Genomic DNA, 22,660 nt, shown 5'->3' with positions numbered 1-22,660 from the left:
GGTCCTTTCCCGGGGGTAAAGCCGGCCGGGGCGTGATGCTGACCACTCACCCCCATCTAGTGCCGAGGTCAAGGAAGAGAGGAGCTATACCTCCTCTCACCCCAAACGCCTACATGGCGTATAGTGGGACAAACTTTACTTTACTTTTTACATAGAAATAGATTACTAAAGTACAAGGTTCTTGTTACCCTCGCAATATAGAGTCAAGTATCTGAAGGGAATCTACGTCGCAAATTCTTTACTGAATCTCTTGCCGAATCTGTGACGTGAGATTGGATAATTACTAAGTAGCACCCTAAAGATGGAGGCAATACAGTCCTCCGAAAGTCTGGTAAACACCTACAAGATCACATAGTGTCGAAAACAAAGCGATAAACATCGATAAGAGTTGTAGATCTTGTACATACAGACTTATATTTCATGCTATATACATATGCTAAGTACAATGGATTGTTAAAAAATTAGTAAGCCTGATATCGGCCTCTTGGAAACCAATGTTATTATATTGGACCGATACGAATTAAATTTATATACTAAATTTTACCGAAATTTGTTGAATAGTTTCGGAGATGAATATGGGACCAGAAAGACACGCCCTCCCCATACGCGTTCATTTTATATAACCACTTTGTGAAAATAACACTTAGAAAGCAGAACATAACCTGACCAGAATCTAGGCAACTGTTCTGCGTGATCTAACAAATTTCACATAACACGCGAAAATGAATAAAATTCTACGCACACAAGCACACAGATGAGGGTGCCCGCACGGAATTAGAGATTTCGAGTCTGATAATTTGAAAATCACTCCAACATGTTGGAAAATGTTTCTCAGTTTTCTCCTGTCACAAAATGTCCGACATTTGGCTCTCTGTGCACATATATGAGGTATTACAGCAGCTGAACTAACCACCAACAATTGGAGTAAACAGATTTGAGGCTTCTAAGGTCGTGAATATGTCGATGTTCGTCTTCTAAGTTGCAACATCGCAGAACGAGACGTTTACAGTTACATATTACACAGCACACAAGCAACAAGGGTAGGATCGCCCTGTTACATAACCACACTCACAAAAGGCGTTCATTGTTTCATTGTGTATTCAGCGACAGGGACGCACTCTACATACAGCGAGACGCGACTTTTTCAGTATCGACATGTAATCGCACAGCAGACACGCCTCGCCACGTGTTGCTTAATTTGACAAAGCTGTTGTGGGCGCGGGTTGTGTACGGAGGAATACGTGCATAATTTTCATATTAATTTTAAAAATACTAGATCAGATTTCTTTTGTTAAGTAAATCATCATGGTTACGAAACACCCTACTGCAAGCTAACTTTCTTCATGTGAGGGCAGTTGGTTCATGATTGCTCTGGAGACCGAGAAATCCTTCTCTAATTGTAAACACAATTCTTATGGCTGTTAAAAGTGTTAGAAGTGTACCTCATCAATCGTTGATGAGGTACACTTTTAAGATTCCGAAGGTTTTCGACATGCAGGCTTCATTTAATACCATAGTACTATATACAGATCCTTTAATATGATACCAAAAACAAGTTTAAGAAGGAGGAAATTGGCAGGACATGTAGCACGCACTAGAGAGATGAAAATACATAAAAAAAGTTCTGGTAAGAAAACCAGGAGAAAAGAGATATTTAGAAAAACTAGGAGTTGGGAAGATAATATTTAACTGAATCTAAAATAAATAAGGTGGCAGGGTGTGAACTGGATTAACCTATTTCTGGATGAGGACCAGTGTCCAGCTCTTATGAATGCCGCAATAAACCTTTGGGTTTCATGAAAAGCTGGGAACTTTTTGACTAACTATTAGGTTCTCAAAAAGGACTCTTCCCAAGAGGGTTAGTTAGATTAGAAACGTTTAGGGATAATCAGTGATGTATCAGCTATAAAACATCGGCACTTCATTGCCTTTCCCTGAACTTAAATATTAATTCTCTGTCTACGAGAAACTCGAGCCGTAACCTGAGACTGCTATTACTGTGAAGATGGCTGTCTTCTGGGTTGTAGCACCGTATAGTCTGGTAGAAGAGGTCCTTGCTGCATCCATCTAGAAGACAGACATATTTCGACTAATCCGCCGTGAAAACCTCATATCCGGCTTTGACTATGATTATGTAACGGCACAAAACTACAACAGAATTAGACGTAAACAATGGTGGGATGACAGCAAAGAAGGAAGTTGTCTCCTTTCCTTCATAAGTCGACAGGCATCTCCTCCCAAACCACACAACATTTTCCTCTACATGGAAATGACTGTTAATAAAAACCCACACCATTCTCTTGTACCGCAACCGTTAGACATGACTACACCCTTTATGCCAAAGAACTGGCACAAGCTTTATGAAACATTAGAGTTTGTAATGATATAAAAACTGTTGGGCATTTATTCTCCTTACGCAAGACAACGGTATTAACTGTAACCCGTAATGAAATGTCACTTCTATAGAAACCGTTCCTTGTGCGTGGGAATGGATCGTTATACGTTACTGTCGGAGAGAGTTCTGCTCTGTCGCCATTCAACAAGGCGCTGCTGTTCCATCGTTACGGAACTTACCGGCAGTTGACAACTTGAAGAAAGTAATTTTTTTGTGGAGCTGGTAAATAAAAAGAATATCATAAAAACGTAAATTTATTTTCGTGCTTTATTCCAGTCTCTAGATTTGCATATAGATCGTTACTGACTGCAGAATTCGCTGGTTTCATAGTAGCCCATACTAGTTAGTACACTCCAATCTCTTTCGAAATACGGTGGTACTCCTGTGTACACGGTACTGGATCGTAACTGACTGAGCGACTATTAGCTCCTAAAGAATCTGTTCCACGAAACTCATTCTCGTTTCACAAAATATTCACTTTCCAAGAGGTTCCGCATGAATTTCTTACATCCACTGGTAACTACCACATGTTTATTAAACCGTTTAGATATTTCGCGAATACACAACCTGAGCAGGCCTGGATTCAAATTCCATAGATCGTGAAAAGTAGACAGACATCTGATCACTCGTCCAAGAAGTCCCTGTGAAATGTCTAAAACTCGATATGAAACCTCGTAAAGGAGGCGTCTATGCTACGTAGGAGAGAAAAGGGTATAAGAAGAATTCCATGTGAAGGACCATGATATACACTGCATTTATTATACATAATGCACACGGACAAGGATTTAACGGGCATAAAGTGGTAGATGTATAACTTCCATTACGTACTCTCCAGTTCATGAGAAGACAAGCTGTCGTGCAGATCAGGAGTGGAATTCTACTTGTAACTGTCACTGTGTTTAATCAGCAAACTTAGAGCAATATACGAGGTAGCAATGTAACAACTTTTAGTGTCAGTTTACACCTACGTGTGTCCACAGGTAAAACATATGGGTTGTTACAACAGCAAAATTTATGAAGGGGAAAATTACGTAACAGAAATTTAAAAACACTGCCACAGGCTCTTACAAATGGCCCACAGCCACTACGGACAGACCTAAGGAGTAGCCCTGCGATACAATTTTAATACCCCTTCGCTAGCAATTATATTACGAATCTTTAAAAGTTCCTTTTCATTCTGTGGGATGTTTCGTGCATGTTTATACAGGCAGCTTCAATAATTATTATATATCATTTTACAATAGCTTCGATTTCAAGTGGTTTAACTTAAACTTTGCGTCCATTTTTTTACATCGGTGTTCTACTAAAAATTACCGTCTAAATTATTATAGTTTATATGGGAATTGGATGTTTACACGTTGGCGAGTGTCCAGTATTCTAGACTGCCACACCGTGTAGTCTTATAACTGAAGTAAGAAGAACTCTTAGCAGACCTAGGCGTAAATGGAAGAATACTATAAAAATGAATCCTAAATATGTTCGGTAGATATGAAATGAGCATGGCCCAGTGGCAGGATATTTTAATACTCGTGCTAAGCCTTTTTAGGGCAATGTAACAAGGGATCTTCTGAATATCTGAATATATATATTTACTGATTAATTAAGGTTCTATACCATGCAGTCACTTTGAGACTTGAACTAAATAACGTGAACATTTGCATTACGTTCTATTCCTAGTACAAAGATACAGGCTGTTTTTTCTGTGAGACGTATCATATCAAACACAAGATCTCGCAGGAACGTTAAATCCAGGAACACATTACAGCCAAGCAATTTTTAAAGACACCTGACAGTTGGTAGAAAAAATTTGCATATTACAAAAGGCCATGCTTCATTCCTGTAATTTAACAGACGAACAACACAAACGAAGCAAAAGATCACTTACTACCTTGCGGTTAGGCACATCTTCTTGTGGCGAGTCATCCCAGAAGTGAAAGTCGGCGTCGAAAGACTGATTTGTGTCAGGCTGATCTGACCAGAAGGTGAAGATTGACTGGACATACAGCTCAACTGAGGAAAACAAGAAAGAAACATGCAGAATTTGGTCGGGAGCCGACTTGGAAATCTGTCACTATAATGGCTAAAATAAGAAAATATCTGAATATATCGTGCTGAAGTCGGCCATAAAATTTGAACTGCGTTACAGTAATATTCCTTAAAATTAGCGGCGTTTAAACTTCTGGTCCTACCATGAGAAATTTCAGCCTGCTGGATGTCAGATACACTTCAAACATTCAATACGACTTTGAAATGATATTCAAATACATGCACTGGATTGGACAAATGTTTAATTACTTAGATGCTCAAGATGAAGGCACATAAGATCAGTCACAAGGGCGACCGTCTTTCTAGCCCTTTAGAAATCCAAGGGACAGCTCAAGCGTTCGAGGCCCTGTGACATTGGGCCTATCAAGTTAATGTCTTGTTCTCTCAGCATGGGCCTACTTTAGTGAGCGTATCAGATGCAAGGAAATACCTTTATTGTAACCTGAGGCCGAATGGCCCCAGAAGCTCTCCCATCCGGTCAACATTCGTATTTGTCCCAAAGAAAGTAAGCAGCAATAGTCAAGAGACTGACGAAAGGCTTTCTCTAACAATCAAAAGGTTTCTGTTAGCTGTTGATTCTTTACGTCGTAATTCTGGTGGACGTTATCGATTGTTGAGATATATTAAATGTGCAAGATGACGTTTCGGGAGTTGACTCTACTCCCGGGTTCAGGTGATTTGCTGTCATACTGACATGTTTTTTTGTACTTTTATTCTAGCGATTAATGGTGTCGGGTAAGCCCATCACCTGTCAATATCCCATTCTCCGTACATTGTTCTACGGCTTAAAAGCGAATTGAAAACAAAAGCTAGCACAAACAACTTTCTCTGTCGTGGAGAAGGCGCATGTTCACGTGTGGGCAATCGCGGTGAAGAAACAATAAAACAAAAAAGACAAAGAAGCAAGAAACAGAAAGAGACGGAGAATTCTGCTCCACATCTTGAAAAGATGCTGAACGATTACTCATAACTACAGATGATCGGCAAATTTTAATGTATTCTTTGTTTACTAAACAACGCGTTTAGCTGCTCTGAATGGTAATGAAATGGAAAGGATATGGAAGGAAGTGGTCGTTTCTTGAGCTATCCCGACATCTGATTGGCGAGAATTAGGAAACCATTACTTTGTTTAACCGGTCTCTGGAAAGACATCTGAACGTGCAACCTCGCAAACACGAAGCAGATGTAATTCGGATGGAGGAATATAAACGATACGGCATTGTGGCTGGGACTCTAGGAAAGCGAAAGTATTGGAAGATAGAAAGAACTGGGATCATAGAATGGGCATTGGAAATGTGAAATGGACTGAAGAGGCTCAAAATCGTGTCCACAGATACCTACTGAGTTCCGCACGTGAACAGGTTCTGCAGTAAAACATTCCAAGTTTGTAATTAAACTATGTAACATATTAAATTGGGTTGTCTCACGGCATTTTATTATTCATGAAACAGCTAAAGGAATTGTTGTTGTAAAGGACATGTCTGAAGTATCATACTTTGCATAGACAATTATCAGTGTAATTTGTTTACCGTTTTCTAAGAAAGAACCTTGGTTTGGCTGTTTACATTTATCGATGGTTTTCAGTATAACACACTGGAATTCTGTTCAACGTCCTCCAGACTAGTAATAAATTAAAGAATTTTTCATGTATAAAATACCATTAGTATATTAAAATTAAAATTACTTCGGCTTGTGGCTTATTTAATGACGATTTATATAAGTTAGATAATACCACATTAAAACAAAAGGGCTGTTTAGTGGAGAATTTGGAAGCTTGGAAGAGAATAGGTCTGTGGCAAAGGCTTATTTATTGATAATAGACTTGAATTCGGCTGTACAAAGAGATATAAGCAAAACTGGCTGTGTTTGTACTATGTAAATTGATTTTAATATAAACAGACACGTGACATTAACTTCATAGACGAATGTAAAGGAATTGTCCTATGGTGAGCGTCACAGCACTTTCACAAAGTCACGAGCACAACTGGGGAACAGTCATAGTTCAGCTGCAGGTAATTAACAGTTAAAACAATGAGTACAGTTGGACACAGCTAGAACTTAAGGCAATCATTCAGCATTTTACTTTCACTCGCTACTGTAAAATTACCTTTAGAGATAATTACTATCAGGCATAATGTGTTTCCGGTAAGCACAATGGTCTTGTTTGACCTTTGTGAGCGCCATCTTGTTCATAATATATTAACTGACAGTGCAAACAACTCCAAAAGAGAGACTGGACAAAGTCTACTGTCTTCTATTGAATACTACGCTGTTAACCAAATACCTGGCAGAATTTCCGTTCATAGTTTCGACTTAAGGTGCCTATTGGCGTCACAGAAAAAAATTTGAGTCAGTACCTAACACACCATAGCCTACTAACTTTTTCAAATACTTTAAATTTCGCGGATTTATATTACATTATCATAACACTGATATATTATAAATAATAATTAACTAGTACTGAAAATAAACATCAGAACCAGTGCGAATTTCAAACTAACATAGAACGGGTTTGGATAATTCTGTACAGGCCTATTGTGCAGTAAACCGTTTGAGTGTTTCAGTCTTTCAATAGCAGATCTTCTGAAGTTGGTTTATCCAGTTTCTGTCGTTGAAAGGAATAACAAGGATGTAAAAAGAAGAAAGGAAAGGCTAATTAAGTTTAATCGAATTAATCCAATCTTCTGCGTAACTTTAAGTGTAATTTCATAAGTCGCAAATAACAAGCAATCTCAAATGACGACGAACATTAAGGAGAGTTGACATGCTATGCCGATACAATGTTGGAAAGAAATTAAGATTTCTGTAGTCTGAGTTGTTGCGCTGTGTAGTCTAGTAGATGTTTACCAACGTTTCAGAGGTCATACTGCCTCCGTCATCAGGGCGATGAAACATTGATAAAATTCTACCAGACTACAAGGCGTAACGACTCAGAGGACAGCCATCTTGAAATATAACAATCATATTACAAATTTAATGCAGACAGAAATTATAGGCGCATAAAAATGAATATGAAAACAATTAATACTCGTTAAAGGCTTACAAGAAAGCATAAAAGTAGTTGTCGAGTGCGGGTGGTTCTTGCTTGGCTTACGTTTGTTGTGCAAATTCGACGAGATAAAACTCAAGGCCAGCTGACGATTTGCATTTGGTCTTCAGGCAATATTGGAACATCACTTCGGAGAAGCCGACTGTTGAATCAGCATTCTAAGTACTTCGTAATTCATTGGCACGTCTTAAGGAGTAGGCCAGTCAGTCATTTCTATAAGACTCTCCATTCTCCTTTTATTTCCACTTGGGTTCAAATATTCTTCTCAATGTCCTGTTCTCAAACACTGTCAATCTGTGTCCTCCCTTTCGGGTGGGAGGTCAGGTTTCATACGCTATGATTGTCAATGTTGGTGTTCTGAGTACTAACGCCGTGTGAACTTGTAGATAAATAACAATACGGAGACAGGATGTTTACCGAAACGTCGTTATCTATCTACAACACAACGTTGCGTAACAACCAAGAAGACCGACATCGACATCTCCACCGAGGCAAGAAACTTAAATTTAACATAAACTATGATTGTATGACAAGGGTCCATTGAAATTCCGAATACACGCAGTAAATAAACACGTCAGTCCGTCACTGACACAGGCTGGTAACGTCGCGGCACAGCAGACCACTTTCTTGCTTCAACTGGGACGTGAGAAAACTGCGGGTGTTTGATGAACTGGCAGAGCCGGTAAGGTCACTGCATTACCATACACCAAATGCAACAGCGGCTTATGTAATAGGCCTATGATTTGTAAGCGGACAGCGGGTATTCACAGGAAGCGTGGAAACTGCACATTAGATCGTTAAACTTTTGAACCCCGTAAGCCCGTCTATGTAATGTTTACAAATTCAGTTCTTACCGCAATGAAAATGTCGTTTAAGGCAATAATCTTTGTTCAGTCTGAGAAACATACGAAATGCAGAATGGGTAAAATGCAGAGTTATCGACTGTTAAAGCAGGGGGTACATATACTCACAACTGAGCTTCAAAGGTATTGTTCTAGGTTTGGAAACGCACCAGGATTTAATATGGTATGTGTTCTGAGAAATGCGTTAACACGTCACATCAAGACATTTTAGATTCTCACGACGGCGAGTATGAAGATGGGATTTCTTCTGGACTGTTACGCCGTGTAGTCTGGTAGAAATTCAGAGGTGTTCTGATTATGGAGACAGAAAACACCTCTGAAACGTCAACAAACTTCTACCGGATCACAATGCGCAACAACCCAGTCTCACCGCCGTGAAAACATCAAAGCCTACAAATTCCATAACATTTCCTTCTCGACTTCTACCAATTTCTCCGTACATTTTTCAGAATTTTACGTGGTCACCGCGCATATCTTTTGCGCAACCTCCTCCTTCCATATTGGTATCCGGCCAGAACGTATCATGCTTCTCAAAAGTACGTGCCTAATTCATTAACATTGCTGAAACACGATGAATAGAACACGGAGCTCTTACAAAACAATTGTCATGCGCCGTGAGAGTTCGTTACTGTTCCTGCACGTTAGTTAAGCGGGTTGCCTGTCTACACCACAGCAGGTGGAACTCACAGAATCGTTACGAAACACACGCGGAATACAAGTGAAAGGGGTGCATTTACCCGTAACGCAAAATAATTTCACTGCGCCAGTGTAGCAATAATTTTTTTCTTTCCACTTCATTTGTAACAAATCGTATGTAGTCTGCGGGTTTTGCTGGAGTTGTTAAAGAAAACGCGAGGAATCGGTCAAAATGGACGGTTCTTGGTTGAAGTTGTACCCGGTTACCTGTCAAAATGCTGCTTACTCATTTGAAAAGGAGATTTTCACTTCCTTCGGTTTAGTTTTTGTATATCAACCACGATAAACTAACGATTGTGAAGACGACCGTCATCTGGTACGTCACGCTGTGGCGTCTTGCAGAAATTGGACAACGTTTCAGATGTACATACTGTCTCCATCATCAGGGCAATCGCTCTGATGACAGATGAATGATTGTAATTTAAGAATATCCAGTGATATTATAATACATGCTGCATAAAATAGCATAAACATAAATTTAGAAGACAGCCATCTTCGCAATCACTGCCGTGAAAACCTAAAATCCTACTTAATATGAAATTAATTTTATTATATTTAAAGACGTTCCTTCTGCGTGCGTATATTGTTTTATTTTGTATAATGCTGTGTGCAAGCTGTCTACTACCTTCACTGAATTCAGAGGTTATGAAAACAGACGCATCCTCAAAGAACTGACATTCTGGACATGTCCTTTCACTTCATTCGGCAAGGCACTGAACCCAAATGTCAACAAACAGATGTTCAGACTCCCTAGTTATTTCCTGATCAGTATTTTAACTCACTGGTTATCAGTCAACATTTCTTTCTATCCGTGGACTCGCGAAGCTGCAGTTAACTTTCCAAAGATCGAACTTATGTCTTATGTAGTACATTACAAACAAGTGTACGAACGAAGATTTATGTCTTCTGTGTTGTTACGCTGTGTAGTCTGGTCGATGTTAACCAACGTTTCAGAGGTCACACATCGATCATACTACACAGCGCAACAACCCAGAAGACAGAAATCTTCATGCTCACCGCTGTGAAAACCCCAAAATCTTACAAATGTACGAACATATAGCACGTCTAAACATTATTCACGATTTATAAATTATGGGTTTCGTGCGGTATTGAAGTGGCTGAAGTTTTATCATGGACAACATGGAACATTCTTATTTAAGTACGAGGGCATAATAATTAATTAAAGCTGTAAGGGATTTCCCCATCGGTAAATAACAGAAGGAAAGGTAGGCCTAACCTCTGTTGACATCCAGCGAAGTCTCTGTGTAAACTGTATATTAAGTCATATTATTTCTTTTTAGTTGCTGAAGGGAAACAAGATAAAAAAAGTAGTTGAGTAGTAAATAATTATAATATAAAGCTAAATGAAATTTGCGGAATGGCAGTAAGTTGAATGGAACATCAAATTCCAGTTATAAACGTTTTGCGGTATTTGATTTGAATGTTTGTTAACACATCCGATAGTTGTACTGAAAGAGGGAACATTCTTTCAAAATTACTATAATATTTTATGTTTAAGTATTTGTAAAATATTTAATATTAAACTCAGGTAAACAAGATATTAACTCCTAAAAGGCATAGGTCGTCCTCAAAAGGAGTAACAAAACTTGACAATGAAGTGTTATTTTTAAACATCGCTGTAAGTGTCAGACGGGCAAATCTCCAAATATGTTACTCCTACACTTTGCAGGCTACGCATTCAACATACCATATGTACTGTGTGAAGGTCGGATTATACACAACAAAATCTCTTTCCAAGTGGTTTATTGTAATACAAAATAAAAAAATTAAAAGAGAGAAAGACGCCAGATGAAGACCATGACACAAAAATTCATGAGAGGTTGGATAAAAAGACAGAATCAATGACTGGTAGTTCGCTGGACGTGACATGATTTCTGGCAAACACTCGCCTCCACTAGGATATTCTAACTGCGTCGGGCTCAGAAGTTTCCACAAAATGAATTAGCATTTCAATGCCAGTTCCCATTCCTCTTACTGTGTTTACACGTGCTCAGAAAATCGCAGGAGGATGAGCTACGAACAAATATTTACGTATACACCCATAAAAGTATTTACGTAAGGGTCAATAGGCTAACCTGATGAATGCAACACGTACAAGATCGCGTATCTGAGGAAAAAGATAATGTTCAGAAACAACCAGAAAACATAAACAGGAAAGGGATGAGAAGCCAACTAGATACCAGCATGTGTTAGGCTGCGTGTGGAAGAACGGGCGAACAAACTAACGAATGAAGATAATGATAGTAATACAGTAATAATGAGACTCGAACGTCGTGGCCGAGTGGTTAGAATTTCTTAAATACGTATGTACAAATTGTGCGCAAAGTTTGGTACGGGAAGGGACAGTTAGAGTAACATGAAGATACATAGGAGACGTCTGACAGCTCGAAGAAGCACGTCTACTGACTTACGTACAAGACGAATATGTCAGTGGTACGGCAGACCCCGCCCCTCTCAAAAATTCTGCTAATATTATTTAATATTAATAGCTACCATTTTATCAACGCAGTAATATCAGTATAACATCTCACATTTCTTAATGATAGAGCATATTATAATAAATTCCATGACCAATTCACTTAAAATTATTCATTGTCAGGACTTTTTCCATCGTCTATTCTTTAAAACCATGACGTTTCGGAGGCTGGTTCTGTCTCCGTCTTCAGGTGAGAGGTACCTATTCTGTTGGGTCCCTTAGATAGAGATAGTCTCTGTCACTGTCGAGTGACAGAGACAGAACCAGCCTCCGAAACGTCGTGGTTTAAAGAACAGACGATGGAGAAAGTCCCGACAATGAATCATTTTAAGTGTAAACTACCGTCGTCAAAACCCTTTAGAATTTAACTAAATTTTCACATGACAAGTGGCTTTCTCTCAAGGGTTAAAAAGCAATACTCATTAAAGCAGATATTTTCCTGACACTGGAGTAGATATAACGCCATGCTTGTTGTCTGCGTATGCAGCCTCCTTCACTTAACGTGTCAAGCAGTTATTTTTAAAGTGCGTGTATCCGGACTGGAAACTTGTTCTATTCAAACCTGAATAACTGAACACTCTCCCCCAACGTATGTTTCACATTTTATGCACGATTATTCCTATATTCTTCGAAAGCCTCATCACTTTTTTTACTTAAATGCATTACAAGTGGTCATTATTAAGACCATCACGATTAGTGGCTTAACATTTTATCTCAGATTACTTTCCACAATTTACCAAGAAGAATGCTACGTGACATTATTTCTGGCTTAAGATATAAAAGATAACTTAATATGAAATACATTTATGAATGTTGGTAAATATTTTGAAAAAATTGTCGATGTTGACCTTTTGGGTAGTAACGCCGAGTGGACCTGGCTTTGACGAACATTTCATAGGAACATACTGCATCCATCTTCACGGCTGAAGTTATAGGTAAGTAGGGTCGGAGCGTTAATTTTAACTGTGTTAGCCCGGCTAACACTTTGAAAAAGGAAGATAAAGTCTTCTGTGTCTTACTTCTGAGGTTCAGTGGCAATGCATAAACACGGGAACACTAAAATCTATCAGATATATCCATTTAGCTCGCTGACTCTGGTTATCTGATCGATTCTGCTGTAGTATCACCAAACCAAGAAAGTGCGACAGAAGACTAAATAGTGTTCGTTTTTCAAAGTGTTAGCCGGGTTAACATAAAAGCTCCGTACTTGGGCCAGGCGAATGCCTCTCATTCTGAGTCGTGAGTGGGTACACAGTCACTGGCACAGGTAGACGGATTGCAGATTCTTGTATGTGTGAATCAGGGAGATATTTACAAGAACAGACCATCGGAAGGGTCAGACTGACTTGCTCTAGGCGAGCGAGTGGGTTCAAGTTCATGGCCAGCACTCCCTTTTGACATTCCCACTCGCGGTTATCACACTCCGGGCTGCATTCATTCTCTGTGGTCCTTTAGATAGAAACCAAACCCATCCCATAACACAGGTGCGGTTAGCTGCTTTATTCCTTGGTGAGTAATCTAAATTAAAATACCAGACAAGCAGTTCATTGCCCGCTGCCAGTCTTGCGTCATCTTCAAAGAACGATCCAAACAGAGACTGCTGGCTGGGAAAAAATCAAATGAAGGCAGCTAAAGATCGAATAATTACGTTAACTTTGGGATGTAAATTCGGTGGGTTGACAGTCCGGCAACACAGTTTTTGATAATAGTCTCAAGAATGGATCTTAATTAACATTGAAACTCTTATCAAAAATTGTTCTCTAGACGGACTGTCAACCTAACGATCAACACACAACAGGATGCACCCCTTAAAGCTCAATGGGACGTCGATCTTCATTCTCATCAGCGATTAAACATCCGTTTTAATGAAAAGAAACAAAAGAACTGAAGAAAATCTAGGAGACCGAAAATATAGCATTTTTTATAAAAAAGCCGAATACCTTAACGCCGATGATTATGAACACCTCAAGAACCAGTAAATGATTTCATATGGGAATTTATATTTTGAGGAGCTCCATAATTTGTACTCAGCGACAAATATTACTAGGTTGCTCATATCATAGAACAAGGCGCGAATGTTGAAGAAGAGAAATCTGTACACAATTTTGGCTGGAAGGCCTGAAATGGTCACTCTTAGACCTAGGCGTATGGGAGGATAATATTAGAATCGATCTTAAAGGAATAGGGTGGTAAATTTAAACTGAATTTATCTGGCTCAGGAATGGGACTGGTGGCGGGTTCTTGCGAACACGGTAATGTACTTTCGGGTTCAATAAAAGGCGGCAAATTTCTTGACTATCTGTGCACACTATTAGGTCTTCAAGGAGGATTCTCCTCCATGGAGTTAGGGATGTCGCTAAACTAAGGATGACTCACGTGGGAGGAGGTATCTACCAGCATTAAGGTGTGACTGGGGGTACAAAGACACTTCAGCGCGGAGGGACTGTAGCGGGCGTTCCGAGTGTCGTGAGTCATCAGGCAAAGTTTTACATTGCTGCAGAGGTAAAAGGATGAATGCAATGCTGCACCCTGTGGGGCGGATGACACAGTGCCCACGGTCGGATAGCTTCCTTGGGCATCTTACAGGCCCATAAAATGGCTTAATGCTTACAAATGCTATCGAACTGACGATAAAGGCATCAAGAACCTCTGAAACGTCGGTAGATTTCTGCCAGACTACACGGCGCAACAACCTAGTGGTCAACCAACTTCATTGTCATCGCAGAGAGAACCTGAAATATAACATCGATAAGTTGCGTTCGCTTATTTTTTAAACAGATTATTAAAGATTTCTTCCACGAATATCCGTGGGTAAAAAGGTCTTTCTCAGGAAAATATCGACAGAAGAAATCGAGGTCGACTATTCTGATAGATTCTTCGAGTATTCCTCAGTTCCTCCAAGCAAGTCGAAGCAGTACGTTACAAGATGCCACCATATATTCCTCACACAACCATTCCGACTTATTAATCACAATAATTCAAATACTGAAAGCTATATAACCTCAGCAGTTAGTACAACATTATGAATAAGAGAATATAACACAATTCAATAATTAATCTGCAACATCTTGTTCTAACGTCCAGTGACTTCGAGTGGATTTCTCCTGTGTTAAAAAACGCTGTCTTTGTCTATTTAACAACATTTCCATAAATGTGGAACAGGTAACCTGTTTGCATCATTTTGTGTTAGTGACATAAGAAATGGTAATGCTAAACTGTAATGACCTTGGATAAATCACGCAAATTCATACTGAAAAGAAAGCAATTGGTGTAAAGTGTTTCTTTGCATGTGTATTTCTTTACTAAGAAGTAAACGCTTGGTGACTTGTACCGTAGCACCTCCATCTGGCGACGAAGTTTAGAACGCGCTAACCTATACCTCCACTCCTACATACATCTTAATGTTTGATGAAAAATCCTCTAATTGTGCACATTATTACGGTTTATAATAGCAGTGTTATTCCTATTGCTAGATTATATTTTATTTGTGTAACTAACATTATTTCTTATCGGACAATTAGCTAATAAGTACAATCATTTCAACCTGTACATGAACAGAATTACACGCATTTGCAAGGAACAAAGTTATGTCAATGAAAACTTCATAGACATTATCCATCATCCTAATTTTAATTAAACTACGTTTCGGAGACTGGAATTCATCCCCGTCCTCAGGTAAAACGTACTCAATTTGGCCCAATCTACTGAGAAAGGAAGTAAGTATCGATTGGGCCCAACTGAGTACGTTTTAACCGAGGACTGGAACAGATTAAATTTCCCGAAGCGTCGTTTATAATTGAATAAACAATAGTGCATAATGTTTTGCGTGCCATGCGCATTTGAGAATGGCCTGCCATGAACCTGGTAGAAAAAGAGCCTGAGAGGTCGTACACAAACTTTACATAATCTCAGCTGCCACACGCGAGATCCATCACAACTCAGAAACTCCGCCTATTTCAGTTGTGGTATGAGAACGTACAGAGTCAGTACTGAAGAGACATTCTTTACTTAATAAGAAAATACAGGGCTTACGGCATTTTCACCTGCCTGCATCAACGTGTATATCCGCATCACTTATCTATTACTTTCGACAATGAATACTCCGTGCATTTGCGAGAAAGTAGTCCCTGCGGTTCGACTGTTTTGAAGCCAACCGAAGGACTGGCGTGAGCAGGTTACAACATGACATGACCTGCGTGGGCTCCAGTATAGTCACAGGGTGTTCAGTAATCAAATTGTAACCATCAATAAACATTTCTGTTTTGGGTTGCGTAACCTTCAAAATCACTCCGTCCATGTACGTAAATGGATCACTAATTTGTATAGTTATTAATTTACCGATTTTACTAAACTAACCATAATAAATTAATTGCTTCATGGAGAGTAAGCGACATAATTCTTTCTATTTCTCTGTGTAAATACTATTTCAGCCCCTTAAAATAAGCCACGACCCTTTAAATTCGCGCCATTCTAATTTAATTCTTCATGATCACCCTGCCGTTCTCCATCACGAAACCTATGCAGATGTTAAAGCGTCGCTAAATACAAGAAGAAAACGTTTAAGCAAATGTGACGTCACGTTAGGCACGTTTACATTTACGGTCTAAATAGATTTATTTGATGATTTTTTGTGGGCTTGTCCGGCGCTCATCACGAGCCATTTAGATACATGTCAGTAGAAACGTAACGCAAAGATATTTACTTCCTGAATACGTGTTAATTCTACAAGGCCAGTGGACAGGGCTAATATGAGATTAAGACACGCGCACAACTCCGTAGAATGCACACAATGGCACATGTCCTTAACTTCGTCGTCTTTTCTCCACGTTCCGCGATGCTGTATCGTGCCTCGGATATATAACGTTCTGGGATCGACCAGCTACACTGTTGCATATTACCTATTGTCTATGATATATTTGAGTTACAAGACGTTTCGGGAGTGTCGATCTACTCCAGTTTACAATATCCATGTATGAACTCCAAAAGACCGCCATACAAGATGTTTCCCACCATCTTTCTGCACTAATTTCTAGTTTCTTCCATCCAGCTACTAGGAACACAGTCAAGTGTATCTCCCTGATTTGACTAACGTGTCATATGCAAATGCAAAGAAATGATAAAGAAGTGGCTTCAGACAAGTTACAATGATACTGCTGTTTCCCTGGTAAGAAATGAATGACAATTACTCCTGCAGCTATTAACCTATACCAACATCGCCAACCTGGGGTCAGGGCCCAAGGGCGTGAGCACAGGGATGAGAAGACAGCCAGGCCATGGCCACAGCGCACAATCATGCACTAGACAATTACCATACAGATAGCCATGAGCGGAAGTGATAGAGAAATAACAAACAAATTGCTGCTGTAACAGTGGTCTAAGGAACGCAAATTCTATCACAACTGACGGCAGTATTTTTCTACCAAGCATGACGTCATTGTACGGACACTTTTGCGTGAGGAGTCCCAATTTCTCATCTCTTCAAACGCTAACAGGAGGCGTGCAAATGGGCGAAAATCCTAAATTCGATATAAAATTTGCGTATTTAATTATTTTCAAATTATGTGCATGCATTTCATTGTGATAAAATGTTTGTTGTCGAGTAAATTCCGTTTACGTTCGTATTTGCCTTTGATCGTTGTTGGAACTCGTATTATTTTTTACTTATAACATTTTAATATTAATGATTTTTGCTGTGCAAGACACTACCACTAATTCCAATAAAACTATTTAGAAGGAAGATGAATATGAACTTAGACTACACATAGCTAAAACCTGTAAGACAGTCATCTTCATACTCACCGCCGTAAGAACATCAAATCGAACCTAAATGTTTAATTATCTATTTTCTTTTATTTATTATGTTTTTCTTCTGTTATGATATACTCGGGGTAAAAAGTAAAACATCATAAAACATGCGATATCTATACAGTTTTTATGATAAAATGGTTTCGTGTTTAGGTCGTTTCATAATCATCTGGATACTTTCGACATCTTGTACAAATGACACGGTTGCTTTCCGACTGTCACCAGGTGACTCCGTTCGAGTCCTTAACTTTTTGGTACGCTACAGCAAGAACTTTACCTTAGGCCACGTCAGCCAACCAACCACAGACAGAGTAGTCGAGTCAGTTAAATGCCAGTGGAAAGTGCGAACAACGTCGTATGGCGGCCATAACGTTCGTGTATTAATGAATGATCAATCAACTATAAAAGTTTTCGTATCTATAAAACCTTATTTCAGACCACAGAAACGTAATGGAAAATAAAATAATACAATACAATAAATGAAGGTCGCAATTAAATAAAAGATACATTGAGAGAATTGGCGATTCACGGAGACACGCCTTTGTCTAACGAGACGTGATGTCACATGAAGCTTGATTGCTGGCTTCGAATGGAATTTGTGTAGAACTTTAGAACAGCCGACACGTTATACTCATCAAAAAGTCCTTGAGAGGAAGAAGAGGGCTGATAGAAAAATTGTTTGCTATTGACTTAGGTATTTCAATGAGTCCTTCCTTACAACACGGAGTATATTAACTACGTTACAGATTTTCTCATATGTTGCAAAATACCAGCAGAGACAATTACATTTTTTACAATTTTAACAAATCACCTTCCACGAAAGAAGGTGATATGTCCGTAAAAGCAAAATGACGAAGTTGTTCCTGGTTTTATGAAGAGCTAAGGCGTACAAAGGAGCGGAAGTAATGCAACTTACTTTTAATACCTGGTTTTCTCTTTCCCCACATGATGGTAATGCATTACTTCTACAAAGTAATGCTTTTTTCCCCATCATTCTGCAGAACATTAATTTTTTAGGGTGTCCCATTAATTCTATCACTCAAATAATATGTTAAATAACTGAGGATTAGATATACAGGGAATGTAAAATTGTACGATATGCCACTAACGAATGGATTTGAAAGGAAGCGGTCGTGGCCTCATCTAAGTTATTATTCCAGTATCTAAAGAAATTTGAGCCAGGAAAGTGACTTTCCGAAGGAGATTTGAATCAGAGACCCGTGAGTACGAAGCAGGAGTAGCAACTACTTGACAGCGACGTTCGATGTAACAATTTGTATGACTTAACATAATGACCACTAATCAATTATCGTACGGCTGACGGTATACAATTTTTAAAGACCTAGGTGAGTTTAGTGAAAGCATCATTTTTGATGCCATGTCCATCACTCCGTTACTGTAAAGTGTTCCGTTCGGCAATGAAGCTAAATATGGGCACTTGATGAACAGAACCCACCTCTGCAAGCCCTATACAGTCATCCAACTATAACAAACAAAACAAGATCCGACACAAGGGTCAAAGCTAGCAATATCTGAATGTAAATGACCATGACATTTAAAATACTACAGCCAAGAGACACAGTAATAAAAGACGGGACACAAAGGTATAAAATTAACATAGTAGCCCAACGTCTGAATCTTGGATAAATACATAATGAAGATATGTAATGAACTGAAGTTATTCAAGATAAGAGTCTTTGTGAACTTTTTCCATTTTGAGAGACCGAGGAAACCCACGAATGCCAGTCAGGATAGCCGATAATCCTGCTGAGATACGAAATGGGTACTATCCAGATAGACGTCTAGAACCTTATCTCTACATTAACTTCCAGAACGTCCTCTCTTCTGCTAGGGAAACGTCACCCGCGGTTTATCAAGTTGCAGCTGTTTGGTTCTGCAAATACTCCGACATGTCCAAAAGTCTGGTATGTTCTTGAGACGTGTATTGCCCTTTTCTTCAAACAAAGATTGTTTGATCATTTGGATCGCAAAGAGGATGGCACAAAGAACACAAAGGTCCATGCTCATTAAGACAGAACATGAGCACAAATTAAAATGCACTGTTGACTCTTGTAAATCAGCGACTCGTCAGGTGCAGAAAATGGAATTCACTTCAGTAAATGCACATATTCAGTGTCTACACCGAACGTCACTGTGTAATGAACAGTTTCTACTTGTTCGCTCCATGGCTGGACGACCGGGATTCGATCCCCTGCAGGGGAAGAGGACTTTTCTTCTGGCCTATGCGTCCATTCAGTCTCCCATCGAAATGGTCCCAGGGGTAGTTACTCCGGGGGTGAAGGGTGGTCGGGGCGTAATCCTGACCATCCACCTCAATGTAGTGTCGAGGTCAAGAACGAATATGGCAACTCCTCTCTCCGACGAGTGCCTTCATGGCGTGCAGCGGAATAGCTCTTACTTTCAAACCTTCGCTACCACCACTACGACACCAACATACAGACAGTCTTGGCTTCTCTGGAGAATCTTCTGCCACCTTTTGAAAACTTTCTCGACATATGTTAACGACTCATTGTCTAAGGGTCGACCCGTCGCAAGAAAATACATGTTTCTTATTAGACAAATTTCAGAAAGCCCAAGTAACAGCAGAGAATGCCAAGTCAAGTGTGTACAGAAGATGAGAGATACGTAAAACGTACATTACAGGAAATAAAAGTAATGTAAAATGCAAAACTCGCGTACAATTATTTCTCAAGTAAGAGATTAATGGAGTAACGAATAACAAGGGAAAAATATAAATTCCGACAACGGATAATATAATTGCGGTTTAACGAAAATTACTTTTCATTGTCCGTACTTAGCTGAGGCCTCCACCAATGCTGACCTCATTTACTTCAGATAAATATTAATATTCTGATATATTTACAAACAGATATGTGCGCAGACTTTTATTCTGATATCAAGGTCCTACGTATATCCTACGTGCAAAGACCATTGACATATTTTACATATTTCAAGGACCGCAGACATTAGAATAATGACGTTTCTCAAAGTACAGCATGTTGCTGCTAGCGAGAAGATTGCAAAAAGGGATATAGCGCTGTAAATGAAAAGAAAATGGAGGTAGGAGTATACGGTGCAACAACCCAGAAAACAGCCATCTTCTGATTTGGTCCTGTTAAAACTTCGGGTTCTGTTGATACACAAGCATGTCATCAACTGCTGGATATCTATTACGCCAACGATCCAGTATCTAAATGATTTCAGGACACCCGACGATGAATAATCTGCATTTACATTAATCGACCACGCAAATAGACTTGTTAACTGGTCACCTGCTTCAATTAGTACACTGCTAATACGTACAATGAAAAAGTATCTGATACAACATGAAGTGTTACGTAGTAGTGGAGAGCAGAGGAGATGGCATCAGGAACGGGGATTACCGAAAGATGTATGAGGAAGGGCAGGCCTAGCTGTCGATTACTAAACGTCTTTGTGCTCCATAAAATGATAAACCTTGGTGAAGAAACCTCTTCAAAGACGACCACTTGAAATACTGAGCATGAAGCGAGAGAAAAACATTAAGATATATATTAAGAAAATATGTTACGATGCTGGAAAGTGAGTGGAACTGATAAAACAGTGTATCTAGAGCAAGTACATTTCTAGGGATCGATGATTTTCTAATTTTAAAATGACATCCTTGTCTTTTCTTGAACGAACATCGTAAAAAAGTAAAGTAAAGTTTGTCCCACTATACGCCATGTAGGCGTTTGGGGTGAGTGGAGGTACAGCTCCTCTCTTCCTTGACCTCGGCACTAGATGGGGGTGAGTGGTCAGCATCACGCCCCGGCCGGCTTTACCCCCGGGAAAGGACCCCGGTACCCATTGTAGAGGAGGCTGGGTGGGCCCCAGAGCCGGTCTGGACGCAGAGGCTAGAGGAAAAAATCCTCTGCCCCCGTCGGGGATCGAACCCCGGCCGTCCAGCCCGTAGCTAGTCACTATACTGACTGAGCTATCCCGGCTCATTGGACGAACATCGTATAAACAATATTTAAAATGTCTGCAGGTCTATCTTTGTATAACAAGCCCCTGTTTAAAAAAAGGGTTTAATTTGACTTTCGTGTAAATTAGGGATCATGCCATTTCATGAACTCTGCAACTAGGTCCAATACATAATAAATATTTAAAAACTAGAAGAATGTGTCATAATATTATTTAAAAGAAGTGAAGCCCTTGATTTTTAGGAATTAAACACTTAACAACATTTTTAACATATACGTATTTCTTTTATCTCACGTAAAACTCTCTGAAACTAAAATTCACGTAAGGCAAATGAACCAAAGCTACTGGACGAGATTCATGTAAACGATCTGATATACGTATAACTACGTCATGCACGTCATTAGGGCGACGGACTGCCTTATACGAATATAGGTGAAGGCTGTCTCTCGCCATGTGTGCTGTACCAGACGTAAAAGTCATATACAAAGAATTTATATCCCCCACCCTTCCGGATCAAAAAAAGACTAGAAACTTCTGCGCATCGACATTCTAAGTTCTGGCTGCAACAGACACTATCGTTTAATTGTTTGTATTGGAAAAAAATCTTACTTTTTTAAATTCATCTAGTTTTTAACTCATCATGTTTTATTACTGGCTGAATAACCCTGAAGATGGAAGCAGTATGTTCTTTTGATACTATGGTATTTGCTTACAAGTCCAGACGGCATGACACCCCAACATCCTCACCGCCGTGAGAACCTCAAATCTCAAGTCAACTTTGCGACTATCTTGCAGGGCTCGTTCCTTCGAAAATATACGTTTCGAACGATGAAGTCAGTTTTCGTAAAAAAAACTTGACGTTTGAAAAGTAATCATCTCCTTTGTACTGAGATCACTTTACATTAGAACGTGTTGAAAATGGCTGTCTTCTGAGCTGTTGCGCCGTGCAGTCTGGTAGAAGTTGACTGACGTTTCACAAGTACTTGCTGTCTCCATCATCAGGGCGATAAATTGTACGTCCGTAAATGTATATCAGACACAGTGCGACAACTCAGAATAAAGCCATCTTAATTTGTATTACATTAATGTCTACGCCATTATATATTATATATTAAAGATGCGGACGGACAGGACAAATAAACACGACTTCCTCCTTATACGTAAATGAAACGAACACATAAGAAATATACGTAAAAAGGAATTAAATTGTAAACAGTTTTTTTTTGCGAGAACTGTGCAATTTTCTGTAACGGACATTTTGATCGCTTCTTTTGTTAGATGGATTCAGGTTAGTACGGAAGCAGCTTCTAGTGTTTAATATGTTTTAATTCCCCAAAGACTGT

General features: G+C 39.3%; 1 protein-coding gene and 1 long non-coding RNA gene across 2 annotated transcripts in view; one reads left to right on the top strand and one right to left on the bottom strand.

The window, feature by feature from the left end:
• Positions 1 to 22,660, top strand: part of sona (sol narae metalloprotease) — a 103,394-nt gene that overhangs the window by 1,426 nt on the left and 79,308 nt on the right. The window lies entirely within an intron of this gene.
• LOC147874817 (uncharacterized) overlaps positions 396 to 22,660 on the bottom strand; it is a 66,853-nt gene continuing 44,588 nt past the window's right edge. Inside the window, exons 2-3 of the long non-coding RNA XR_002542204.2 lie at positions 4,284 to 4,405; positions 396 to 2,067 (exon numbers count right to left, since the gene is read on the bottom strand). This is a non-coding gene — a long non-coding RNA (uncharacterized LOC147874817). The remainder of the gene's footprint in view (positions 2,068 to 4,283; positions 4,406 to 22,660) is intronic.

This window comes from Zootermopsis nevadensis, unplaced genomic scaffold (assembly GCF_977971745.1).
Source record: "Zootermopsis nevadensis isolate Lab colony 2312 unplaced genomic scaffold, Znev_1.0 Znev_ptg000004l, whole genome shotgun sequence".
NCBI classification, from domain to species: Eukaryota; Metazoa; Arthropoda; class Insecta; order Blattodea; family Termopsidae; genus Zootermopsis; species Zootermopsis nevadensis.
Note: the sequence above shows the minus strand (reverse complement) of the source record. Positions and strands in the feature narration are given on the sequence as shown.